The following is a 12,129-nucleotide window of genomic DNA, read 5'->3' as shown; positions in this document are numbered from 1 at the left end:
AGTAGGCAAATAATCATGACACACCAACCAAACCATTTATTTGATCTTTTTAGGAAGTTTAAGTTTTCATATCCAAGATAAAGATAGTAAAGAATTGAGTTATTATCGGGTCACTCGGGGAGAGTAACTAGTTATAGTCAGTTCATTCTTGTTGTTGGTCCAAATGAAGGCGTCTTCGATAGAATCATTGAAGTCACTTTCCTCTACTTTTTAATACATATAAGATTTTAATACTTTTTAATTTATAGAATGGTTGATATATTTGGTCTATTTTTAAACTAGATATATAAATCATTCTACAAATTTAAAATGCAAACTTTGGCTCCGTTTTAGAAGATAAATAAGTTAGCTTATATCTTATAAGCTAAAAGCTCTGTTTGCTAACAATTTTTAAAAGAGAGCTTATAGCTTATTTTATAACTTCTTATTTTTTCTTTCAATTTTGCCCTATTATCTTACTTTTAAAAAACTAAATATTAATTAAATATATTTTTTTTATGTCATTTCATACTTATAAGTTAGTTCAACCGTTAGTCTTGCCAAACCCTACAAATTCAACGAGCTACTCTATTTCCTATAAGCTAAAAGCTAACTTATAATTTATCCGCTATAAAATAACTTATTAGTTATCCGTTTTTTTATACCAAACCTAATCTCTAAATATGTGGGAGTATATTTTTTATTGAATATCATCTATTTACTCTAAATTTATTTTTTAAGTGAATACTTTGATACCTACACACCCTAAAAAAAAATTAATCCAACAATCTAGAGCGAAGTAGGGTGTAGGACTGTAGGTGTTTGAGACATGATTGGTTAGAACTTAGAGGAAAAATTCAACCATGCGTGGCTTTGGAAATGACAAGTAATAATACCGTCTATCGATAATCGATAATTATACAGTATACTATAAATGGACATATCGATAATTATATAATGGACATATAATTAATTTACTGTACTTACTCTATATTTCCTCCTGTCAAAAATATTAGTAAAAAAACCTGGCCGATGTTTAAGAAATTTAGTTAAGTATAATTAATTTTTTTGATTTAATGCAAAATTTGAGTTAAATTTATTATATTATCCATTTTAAAAAGTGTAAAAGTGAAATAAATGTCTAAAAAAGATAGAATTAAATAAGGGTATATTAAAAATAGTAGTATTAATTAATTAATTAATTTAAAAGTAGTTAATTTTTGCTTATAATAATGATTAAAATTTTGAAGTGTTTTTTTGTTTATAAATATGACTTGAAGGAGTAACATTTTTTTGTAAAAATAAAATAAAATAAGTCCTCATGGAGTATATAACATTTTGTACCAAAACAACAACATTACTCCCTCCGTCCCAAAATAAATGATCTTTTTTTGACTTGGTATACTATTCATATGATCTCCTTTGACTTTATTTTTCTACTAATATATACATGCAAATATTATCATATGAGATGTTGTTTTATTTGTCTCGATGAATATTTTTAAAATAACTTTTATAATTTTTAATAATACATAACTAAAGATATTAACGATTAAAGATGTGCATTGGCAAACATAACTGTGGTCAAACAGGTAATTTATTTTGGGACGGAGGGAGTATCATTTTGTCCTCATGGATTTTTGTAAAAATAATATCATTGATAAATTATCATTTAATTGATAAATTATTATAAAAAATATATTTAAACGTGTAAGTTTAATAAAATGGGGTATATTTACCTAAAATTAGAGTTTAATTGATATTTAATGTTGATGTAAAAATTATTTACACTTGCATCAAATAATATCTTAATAAAATTAATAATTATAAAAAAAACTAATACATCAAAATAATATAAAAAATATTGAATAAAAAAAAAAGTAAAATGAATGGGCCGGGCTGACCCATTAGCCTAGTTGGCCCACGAATAATCCCATGAATAATCCAAAATTGGGTTGCTCTAGTTTCTATATATCACTATATTTGCACCCCACAAAAACCTTGAACCAGGATGACACTGTTCCTCAGCCCATAAAGTATTGATATGGCCCGATCCAAAATGATCATGACATAGTTTTTTTTTTTTTTGCCTCAATGATTTTACCACAAAGTACCATTAGTAATATTAGAATATTTAAGCAAAAATCATGATAGCCCCTACTCTTTTTCTATGAGTAGGAATTGAAATTTGTCATGTATTGGCCTCGGTAGAGGAGTGAATAAGTGTGTAGTTTGGGTTGTTTGTGCTTATATATAAGTTTCCTTCCTCCTTTAAACCATCTTTAATGATACTACCTATTTCAATATGAAATGGTACCTATTAAGGATACTATCGTTGGAGCAAAACACATTTTAGTATCAAATATATACCACTTCTGACTTCTTAAATAAGTATTATCTCTCATAGTACCTAATATAATTTTTTGAGACTCGTTTATAAAGATGTAGAGTTATTTGTGGGATCCATTTAGAGCTTTTTAAAAGGTGCCGAGTTGAAGAGATTAAGTGCTTATTAGATACTAATATTAAAAAATTATAAATGAGTGATGTGTACACGTGAGACTCACTTAGATATCCAAAATTAGATTTCTTCATTGTAGATGCTTTTAGGTTCTGCTCTTCTTAGATATCGAAAAATTAATCTAAATAAAATTATTATAAAAAATAAAATAAAATAAAATAAATATACATAGAACTTGACTTTCCTCTTCTAGCTAGGATTCTTATTTTGGATTAAATATTTGAATAAAAAAGATTATGGAGTAAACATAAATTTTGATATGTAAAAGCAATATTATGCATATCAATAGATGAAATTGAATTATAAATAAATATACACAATTAATTAATTAGATAAACCTTTTTAAGGTTAATTAGATATTTTCTTATAAGAAAAAAATTAGATTAAGAGAAATACACCTCCATAAAACAAGACCAGGCACAACCAACAAACTCAACCAATATTTTTAATGAAACCTTAATATTGTTAGTGGTAAAGTAAGTTAAAAAATCGTCGAAGAGAACTGAAATCAAAGCATAAGTCGATTAATTTTGAAATAAAAATTTGCAAACTGACTAATATAAATCTGTCAGTGACATAAAAGGGTTCGACGAAAGTGCAAGTTCGACAAAGAGAAAACCAACAAAATACAAGCTTCATGCATATGTCGAGCCACCACACGTCATTAACATGTGGTGTACTAAAACGGCGTCAATTCGACAGACTACCAATAGAAAAAGGCAAATATGAAATTGTGCGTCGATTTTAAGCGCACATTTTGTTGAAAATAATTCAGTGAAACAATGTCATGATCATGGTTTATCGTTGAAGTGGGAGTTACTTAGTTTATTCCTCTAAAAATAATTGTTCTTGCAAAGGAACAAGGGTCATGTAACTTCTAAAGCCTACTCTGGCTCAGAAACAAATTCAAGCTTTTTAGAATCTTAAGTATACATATGATCTTTAAATTATTTTTAATTCTTGTAAATTAACTTTGAAACAATTTATATTTTAGACAATCTTTATATTAGTTTCAAGCCCTATTTTAACAAGCTATTTATGATTCTGTAATTCAATAACTTATTTAAATCATTCAACCTTTTAAACTTTACATCTTTTTAATTTCAAGACTTTTTTAATTCAATTGCTTTTTTCGCTCAACTTATTTAATTTCAAAGCAATTAACCTAAACCTTTTTCTTAACCGATTTCAAAATTTTAAAAATCCAAACCTAAGGCGAAGACCTTTTTAAAAAAAAACCCACACATCGATGAGTCTACCTATTAATTTGTTCGGACTCCTGCAACTGCATTGATTAAATATTTGTTTAGGTTTCAGATTTATTTGGCGAGGCAATTTCAACCGCCAACAAAATAAGAGGTCTAATGTGTGTGTTTCCTGCATAGTCTAGTCTCCATTGCTTGGAGACAACATTGTATCGCTGGGCGAGATGGTATGCAAATTTAATAACAAAACACAAAAATTTATGATTTACAAATAAATTATATGCTTAAAAGTAACATATACATATTTTTCATTGTACTAAAATTATAAACTTTATTATAGCACTAGTAGAAAAATGACTTTTGGTTTAGAGATTCCACTACTGGTATGTGAATACCAGTAGTGAAATACATTTGACCAAAGGATTCCACTACTGATATTTTAATACCGGTAGTGAAAAGTTCATAGACAAGGGATTTCACTACTGGTTTTATTAAATCAGTAGTGAAAAGTAGACACGGTGGCAATGTTGTAATTACATTAAAATTTGTTTTAATTGGATTTCACTACAGTTTTGGTATTCACCCGTAGTGGAATCCCTATTAGTGTTCATTAATTAATTAATTTGTTCATTCCTCATTCTTTCATTCTTATCGTTCCCAATTCTTCTCCTACGGGAACGCGAGAACGTACACCACCGTCGTCCCTAATTTCTTCATTCTCATTCTTCATTGTTCCCAAATTTCTTCCCAGTTTCTTCCCTAATTTCTTCCCAATTTCTCCCAAATCACAATCACAAGTTCTTCGTTTTCACCTAAAACTGTTCAAATTACTCGTTCAATCTTCAGATTCAAACTCGCGTGTGAGTAACGAAAGCACAAGATTCAGATTTTTCGTTCGATCTTCGTTTGATCTTCCTTCAGATTCAACCTTCTTCTTACCCTAAGTTATTCAATCTTCGTCTTCACCCTAAGATTAAGATTCGAATTCGTTCGTTTCAATCTAAGCTTCAGATTCAAACAACTCGTTTGTTCAAAGTAAGCTTCAAATTCTCCTCAAATTCTTCAATTAACCTTCAAAATCAACTTCAGGTTCAGTTTCTCACTTCGTTACTGTTGAATTTTTTACTTATTGTTCCAATTTTTTCATCATATGGTAGATTAATAAATTGGTAATTAGGTATATGAAAGTTATCTATTCATTTGTTATATGTTTTGATTGAGTATGAAGAATTAGGCATTTAAAATTTATGGGAATTAGGTATTTGAAATTTATACACTTTTTGTTGTATGTTTTGATTGAGTATAAAGAATTAGGTATTTCAAGCTTCTTATATGAACAGAGCTAATATTTGACAATATTCCATTAGCATCATCTAAAAGAATAAAATGATTAATTCCGTTAGTACCGAGCTTCTCAGTATCGCAGTAAATAGGCCTTAAATTCCTTTTCCAATTATCTAGCATCTAAGTTGGCTGTGGTGAACATATCTTAGTTGGGTGTGGTGAACATATTTGTTTCAAATAACTTATTTGGCCATTCTACAAGTCACTTAGTAGAGCACCCCTGTGGGTGTTGCAGAAATTTGGAATACAGATACCCCTTTTCTCTAATTACCCCTTTGCTCAACCCAAAAGCTCACAACTTTGTGCAAGATACTGAAGTTTCAATTATGTCAATTAGTTATTGTCATAAACTGTTCATATTATATGTATTTTTTCCAATTATTACTACTTCAATAAAGTTGTAATTTAGCTTTTACTATCTCACAAATTGTCTTAATTAGAGTAATTTTTTTCTTGGTAATCTTGCTACCTGCTCAAATTCTTGATTATTGTTGACAAAGCATAATATCTAGAGAAAAAGACTATTGATTGAGGGGAAAAACAGAACACTCTGTTAGTATAGTACCAAATTGATAAAAATGTATAGTACTAAATATAATTCTTTATGGTACTCACTAGAGTTGAAGGTCTATAATAAAATGATATCCTATGTATGTCTACTTATGCTCATTATGCTTGTATTGTTTATCTTCTTGGTCGATCAGGTAGACTAAGAGAAGCTCAAAGTTTCATTAACAACATGCCTGTTGAGTCTGATGCTTTAATATGGGGAACTTTGCTTGCTTCATATAGTATAAATTATTTCAAGGGCTAGGATTTGAAAGTGAACCAAGAATCATACACGGCGATGTCAAGTGTAGTAACATTCTCTTGGACATGGATTTGAATGCTAAGGTTTGTGACTTTGGCCTCTCTAAGCAGGAAACCAAAGCAGAAGCAACTCATATCACAACTGTTGTCAAGGGAACTGCTGGTTATCTAGATCCAGAGTATGTTATTCAAATTAATCAAATTATAGTTTCCTTTAAAGCTTATATTTTGGACGTGCTGTGGTACTGACCTAGTTAGGATCGCGGTCTCTATTGCGAGGCCTCTGAATGCCATTCGTTTTCGTGCTAAAAAAAATATTAAAATCAATTTTCCATGAAAAAATTGATGTATATAGCTTTGGAGTTGTTCTTTTGGAACTTACTGAGTTCATTTAATGTCTCTCCATTGTCAGTAAATCTTGCACCCCAAGTAATTTGTTCACTTTGATCATACCACCAAGTACTTGTAATATATATATTATATTTGCTCCATTCAATTCAGATTATTTTTTTTGCATTATCCCTCTGATTATTAGAGAAAAGGGGTATCTGTATCACAAATTTCTTGTATGTTTTCTCGATCAATCGCTTCCACTTTCTATATTTCATTTGTTTACCACAATGTGACCTTAGCTTACCTATAGGCTCTATAGCTATTGAAGGAAAACATTTAACCTGGTTTTGTTACTTTTGGAAATGCTTCAAGTTTTAATGTTTTTTCTTCTTTTTTTTTCTTTTTTGTGATAGTGTTATTAAATTGGAATCGAACTAGTGTTTGAGTTGTGTGCTTGGTTTGTTTAGTTAGGAAATTTTATTCACTACATGATTGCTTTTGTTTCTGGTTTTGTTGTCGGATTCACTGTTGTTTGGCACATGGCTTTGGTTACCCTTGTTGTTCCTATGATTGTTGTGGTTGAATGCATTCATACAACCCATACAACTACTTTGGCCAAGCTCTCTAGTAAGAGCCAAGAACCTCTTTCTCAAGCTAGCAACATTGTTGAACACGTACAGAATAAGAATAACACGTTGTTTCTCTTCAAAGTTATTAATTTAATAAAGCCATTGGGTGATTTTGTTAGGGAATTTTATTGTTGATATTGCAGACGGTTGTGCAAATCTGAGTCCCAAGCACTACAAGATTACTCTGAAGTAGAACAGGTATGCATATTTTTAAGACGATTTAATTTATTTTGGAGTTGTGCATACAATCATTATCATACTAAACTTGTAGTTTTGGCAAATAGGCATCTTTAGTATCCACTTTGTGTGTATAGTGAAAATCTTATGCCTGATGCCTTGGACTAATTCAAAGTGAAAATCTTGCAGTAGTAAAGTGAAAGGCTTCTTGTTTATTCTACAACATCTATCTGGCATGGCTGGTAGTTGCTAGTTCTTTGTATCAGGTAACCTTTAGCTTTAAGCTTTTTGTTATTTGAGGTGTAAGGTGAAAGGCTTCTGTTACTGTTTTTTTAGTCTTGTATTTGCTTTGGCTAAGTTTCTTCTTGAATTATTTTTTTTTCGACAATCCTTCTTGAATCAATTGAAATGTTTATATTTTGAGGTGTTTTTGTGATGCTTTCAGGGATGATATAGTCAAATGAGCAGGAAAAAGAACTGGTACGCCAGTTATTTATTAGGATATAGTCTTGTCGCAACAATTGCTTCGTCTTTGGCATAGCTTCAGATTCCTGCATTTCAGCTAATGCATCAGTAGTGAAAACTAACATACCACTACTGATATTTATAACAATCAGTAGTGAAAACTACACATACCACTACGGGTAAAAGTAATGACCCGTAGTGGAATCCTCAATTCTTAAAAAAAAAACTGGAAACCATACATACCACTACGGGTATGCGTAAATACCCGTAGTGGAATCCCCAATTCTTAAAAAAAAAAAAACTGGAAACCATACATACCACTACGGATATTGTAAATACCCGTAGTGGAATCTCATACATACCACTACGGGTATTTGTAAAAACCGACGTGGAATCCCCATAATTTTAAATAATAATTACAGAAGAAACTACACATACCACGACGGGTATAAAAATACCCGACGTGGAAAGTGTGCACTTACAACGTCGGCTGCATTTACTACTGGCCGCGGCCAGTAGTGGAAAGTCTGTTTGGCCAGTAGTTGTATCTCCTTTCTGCACTAGTGTAGTAACATGCATTATTTTTTATCTTAATTGTTACTCTTACACGCACACACAATTAAACTTAATACATATCGCTCTTAGAGGAAATATGCACACTCTTCTTGGACAATCAACTTTTGTATTGCAGGGGATTAGAGCTGCAATGTCAAATAAAGAACAAATTAAATAAGTGTTACTAGAAGGTGACAAAATGTAGAGTATATATATCAAAGAGTAAAATTTGAAAATTGTGTGAAAAATGACTTACTGCCGTTGGTTACATCAAGAAGTAGAGAAAATAATATGATCAAAATATAAATATACATGGAAATTTGAGCCATGTTGTAAATTTTCCTTAGCATATAATAAAATACAAAATTGTTAGTTCATTTTATAAGAAAAAATTATATGCTTTGTCAACTTCATTTAAATCCTTTTTAAACTTTAGAGTTGCAAGAAACTATTAAAAAAATTAAATTATTGTTATACTCTCTCCGTCCCAAAATATAAGCAAAAAGTGGTCAACTAAAGTGGATGTATTTGGTTAAAAATTTAGTCCAAATACATCCACTTTGGTTGACCACTTTTTGCTTATATTTTGGGACGGAGGGAGTATGTCTCTAAGGTACATCAATGTGTCCAATATATCTGTTTAGCTCATTGAATTGATTACTTAACTCTAATAAATATTTCACATAAACATCTTGATGATAATCAAAGTTCATTCTTTTTTATATAAAATATCATTATTATATTTATTCTATTTCTCGTTTAGCATTTCATGATAGACAAAGAGAAACTTTCAAATAGAAACGAGTGATTTGCTCAAAAAAAAAAAATGAAAGAAAGAAACGATAGTGATGAATAATGAAATGAATAAGTTGTGAAAAACTGAAAATAATGCATTGAAGATGTGAAAATACATTTATTTACTAATTACTTGTACAGTTGTACTATACAAGATAGTGTTTTTTTTAATAAACTAAGCATTTTGGTAAATAAATGTTATTTTTAATTACTAGTAATACATTATTAGTAGTACTTATGGTCTTCTTATTTTATCACGCTAAAGCAAATAGTCATTTATTTTCATCTAAGACTAAGCTTTTTGCTAAATCAATTGGATGAACTAATATTGAAACAAAGATGATACGATCAAAAGGATCTGGGTCATCTTTAGCCCTTTCTCTCATATTCTTTCTCTTGTTCTCATCTCAGTTATTCACTCACATCTTTCTCTCGTTCTGCATTATACTTTTTTTTTTTTTCTTTGTTGATCAACAACGGTTGGATTAGAAAAAGGAAAGAGGGCTAAACACAATTTACTGGAGAGGATCCAATTCCATCTCAGCTATTCACTCATATCTTTCTCTCGCTTCTGCATTATACTTTTTTTCCTTTGTTGATCAACAACTGTTGGATTAGAAAAAGGAAAGAGGGTTGAACACAAAGTGCGGGAGAGGATCCAATTCCTAATCAAAAGACTAAAAAATTCAATTTTAAAAAGAGTGCACTTCAATTCAAAATACATTTTGTACCTAACTCTTCACAATTCGCAACTAATTTACAATTCCCTTATTTCAAGAGATAAATAAATTTTTCGTCCCTACTTATATGAGGAATTTTGCTTTTAGTCCTTAAACATAAAAATATGATGTTTTCATCTCAAATATTTTCTGTTTTGTTTTTGGTTTCTAGTGGACACAATTTTTAGGTCTCACATCTTAATTATTTATATAAAAAATTTCAATTAAAATAATAAGAGAGATTTAATCTAACAGAAGAAAGTGTAAAATGTAAAGCAATTTGGATCATAACCTCTTTCATCCTTATTTTAATATATGTTTTGAGGCGGTAACACTTTTTTACTCCTCTTTTGGGAAAAAAAATCAAAAGAGATTTGATCTAACAGAAGAGGGTATTTCTTATGGTGTGAAGAATTAAATCAAGCACGTGTAAAAAGTAAAGCAATTGAGACCATAATCATAAGTCTCACGTCTTAATTATTTTTCGTAAAAAAATTCGATTAAAATTTCTAGAGGGATTTGACCTAGCAAAAAAGAGTAATTTCTTGTGGTGTGAAGAACAAAATTAAGCCCGTGTAAAAAGTAAAGCAATTTGGACTATAACCTTAGATCTCATAATTTCTTATGACGCGAAAAACTAAATTAAGTTCGTGTAAAAAAGTAAAGTAATTGAAATCATAACCTTTGGTTTCACATAGGACTGATAATGAATCGAACCAATTAAAAAAATAATTTGAGACTCAATTCGATAATTAATTTGTTAAACTTAGTTCATGAAACAAATGAGTCAAACTTAAGTTGAAAATTAAATTCGTTAACTAAATAAGCCGAACATAAACGACATCTAGTTTTTTTTTTTATAATCTTTTTCTATTTTATGCCTTAAACTACTCTTCTCTTTCTTATAAAAAAAAACTTTTACTCTTCTCACTCAACTTCCAACACAAAAAGAAACATTTCCTCTTCTTTTTCTCCAAAGTGCTGGGAAGACAAAAAAGCAAATTCAAACTCTTCATCTCTTGGCTATCTCTTTTGCAAATAGAGTTCAACATTATTCATCTTCATTGCCGGTTTTAATAGTCTTCTCACTCAACTTCATAGCTAAAGTTTTGCTCTACCACTAATATACAATTTTTTTCATTATGTTTCAATGTCTCAGAGTTTGTTTTTGTCTCTATTGTTGTCAATTATACAACTAGCTAGCTAGTGTATTATGTTTGCATGACTTGCTTGGTGCAACTTTTGTTGGAAGTTTGCACTTGAGTTACTTTATAAAGATTGTTGGTCTGTGGATTTGTTTTAGTTGGCATGCAATATGTTTCGGCCTTACCTTTAAATTAATTTAAAAGTTAAAAGATATACAAATTTGACTTTTTTGACACTTTTAAATTATATGATTCAAACAAAACGTATATGCTCGACTTGACTTGACTCGACTCATAATTAATTTTGTAAATTGAATAAGTCGCGTTGCTAGGTGAGATGGTATGCAAATTTAATAATAGAACACAAAATTTTATGATGTACAAATAAAATGTACATATACTTATTTGGACATATACTTGTACATTATTGAGGTATATAATTCTAATAGAAAAACGTATCGAACTTGAGTCGAATTCAAGCTGAACCTATTTTATCGAATCGAGATGAGGCTAGCATCGACTTGACCTGACTTATAATTAATTTTGTAAATTTAATAAGTCGCGTTGCTGAGTGAGATGGTTTGCAAATTTAATAATAGAACACAACAATTTATGATGTACAAATAAAATTCATTCTAAAATTATATACTTTCTTATTTTAGTAGCATGTATTATTTTCTTTTTAATTTTTTTTACACATATAATGTGGATATGTACTCGTACATTAGTTGAGGTGGATGTTTCTGATTGGTTTACAAATAGTATTGATTAATTTTTCTATATTAAATACTATTTGTGGACCAATCACAAACCATCAACTTAAATCGTATACCGATACATATCTATATAATATGTATACCAGAATATTATCCTTATTTTTTATCTTTATTGTTACACTTACACGCACACACAATTACCCTTAATACACAACGCTCTTAAAGGAAGAAAGCACAATCTTTTTGGACAATCAGCTGCCTGAATGCATGGGATAGGAGCTGCAATGTCAAATATAAGAACAATTAAGTGTTACCAAAGGTAACAAAATGTTAAGTATATAGTAAAATTTGAAAATTATATGAAAAATGACTTACTGCAGTTGGTCACATCAAGAAGTAGAGACCAAAATATGACCAAAATATAAATATACATGGAAATGTGAGCCATGTTGTTAATTTTTGTTAGCAATAAAATTCAAAATTGTTAGTTCATTTTATAAGTAAAATTATATGATTTGTTAACTTCATTTAAATCCTTTTTAAAATTAACTTTACAGTTGCAGGAAACTATTAAATAAATTATATTATTGTTTTATGTCTCCTGAGGTACATCAATGTGTCCAATACATGTGTTTAGGTCATTGAATTGACCACTCAACCCTAATAAAAATTTCACATAAATATCTTGATGATAATCAAAGTTCATTCATTTTTTAAATTTAAAATTTCATTATGT

At 29.6% G+C, this 12,129-nt stretch overlaps 2 long non-coding RNA genes across 3 annotated transcripts; one reads left to right on the top strand and one right to left on the bottom strand.

The window, feature by feature from the left end:
- The first annotated feature begins 4,391 nt into the window (after positions 1-4,391).
- On the top strand, positions 4,392-7,564 carry LOC123890160. Of its 2 annotated transcripts, none has more exons than XR_006802734.1 (4): positions 4,392-4,794; positions 6,965-7,019; positions 7,188-7,264; positions 7,444-7,564. It is a non-coding gene; the product is annotated as an uncharacterized LOC123890160 (long non-coding RNA). The 2 variants fall into 2 exon arrangements; XR_006802733.1 differs by having other exon boundaries at positions 6,941-7,019.
- Positions 7,565-11,295: 3,731 nt separating this feature from the next.
- On the bottom strand, positions 11,296-11,878 carry LOC123890687. The gene is made up of 2 exons (XR_006802924.1): positions 11,769-11,878; positions 11,296-11,672 (listed from the first exon to the last, which is right to left on the bottom strand). It is a non-coding gene; the product is annotated as an uncharacterized LOC123890687 (long non-coding RNA).
- Between the last annotated feature and the right edge of the window lie 251 nt (positions 11,879-12,129).

The sequence above is a fragment of the Trifolium pratense genome, linkage group LG6 (assembly GCF_020283565.1).
Source record: "Trifolium pratense cultivar HEN17-A07 linkage group LG6, ARS_RC_1.1, whole genome shotgun sequence".
In the NCBI taxonomy this organism is placed as follows: Eukaryota; Viridiplantae; Streptophyta; class Magnoliopsida; order Fabales; family Fabaceae; genus Trifolium; species Trifolium pratense.
The sequence above is the reverse complement of the archived record's forward strand: the minus strand, read 5'-3'. Positions and strand labels throughout refer to the sequence as shown.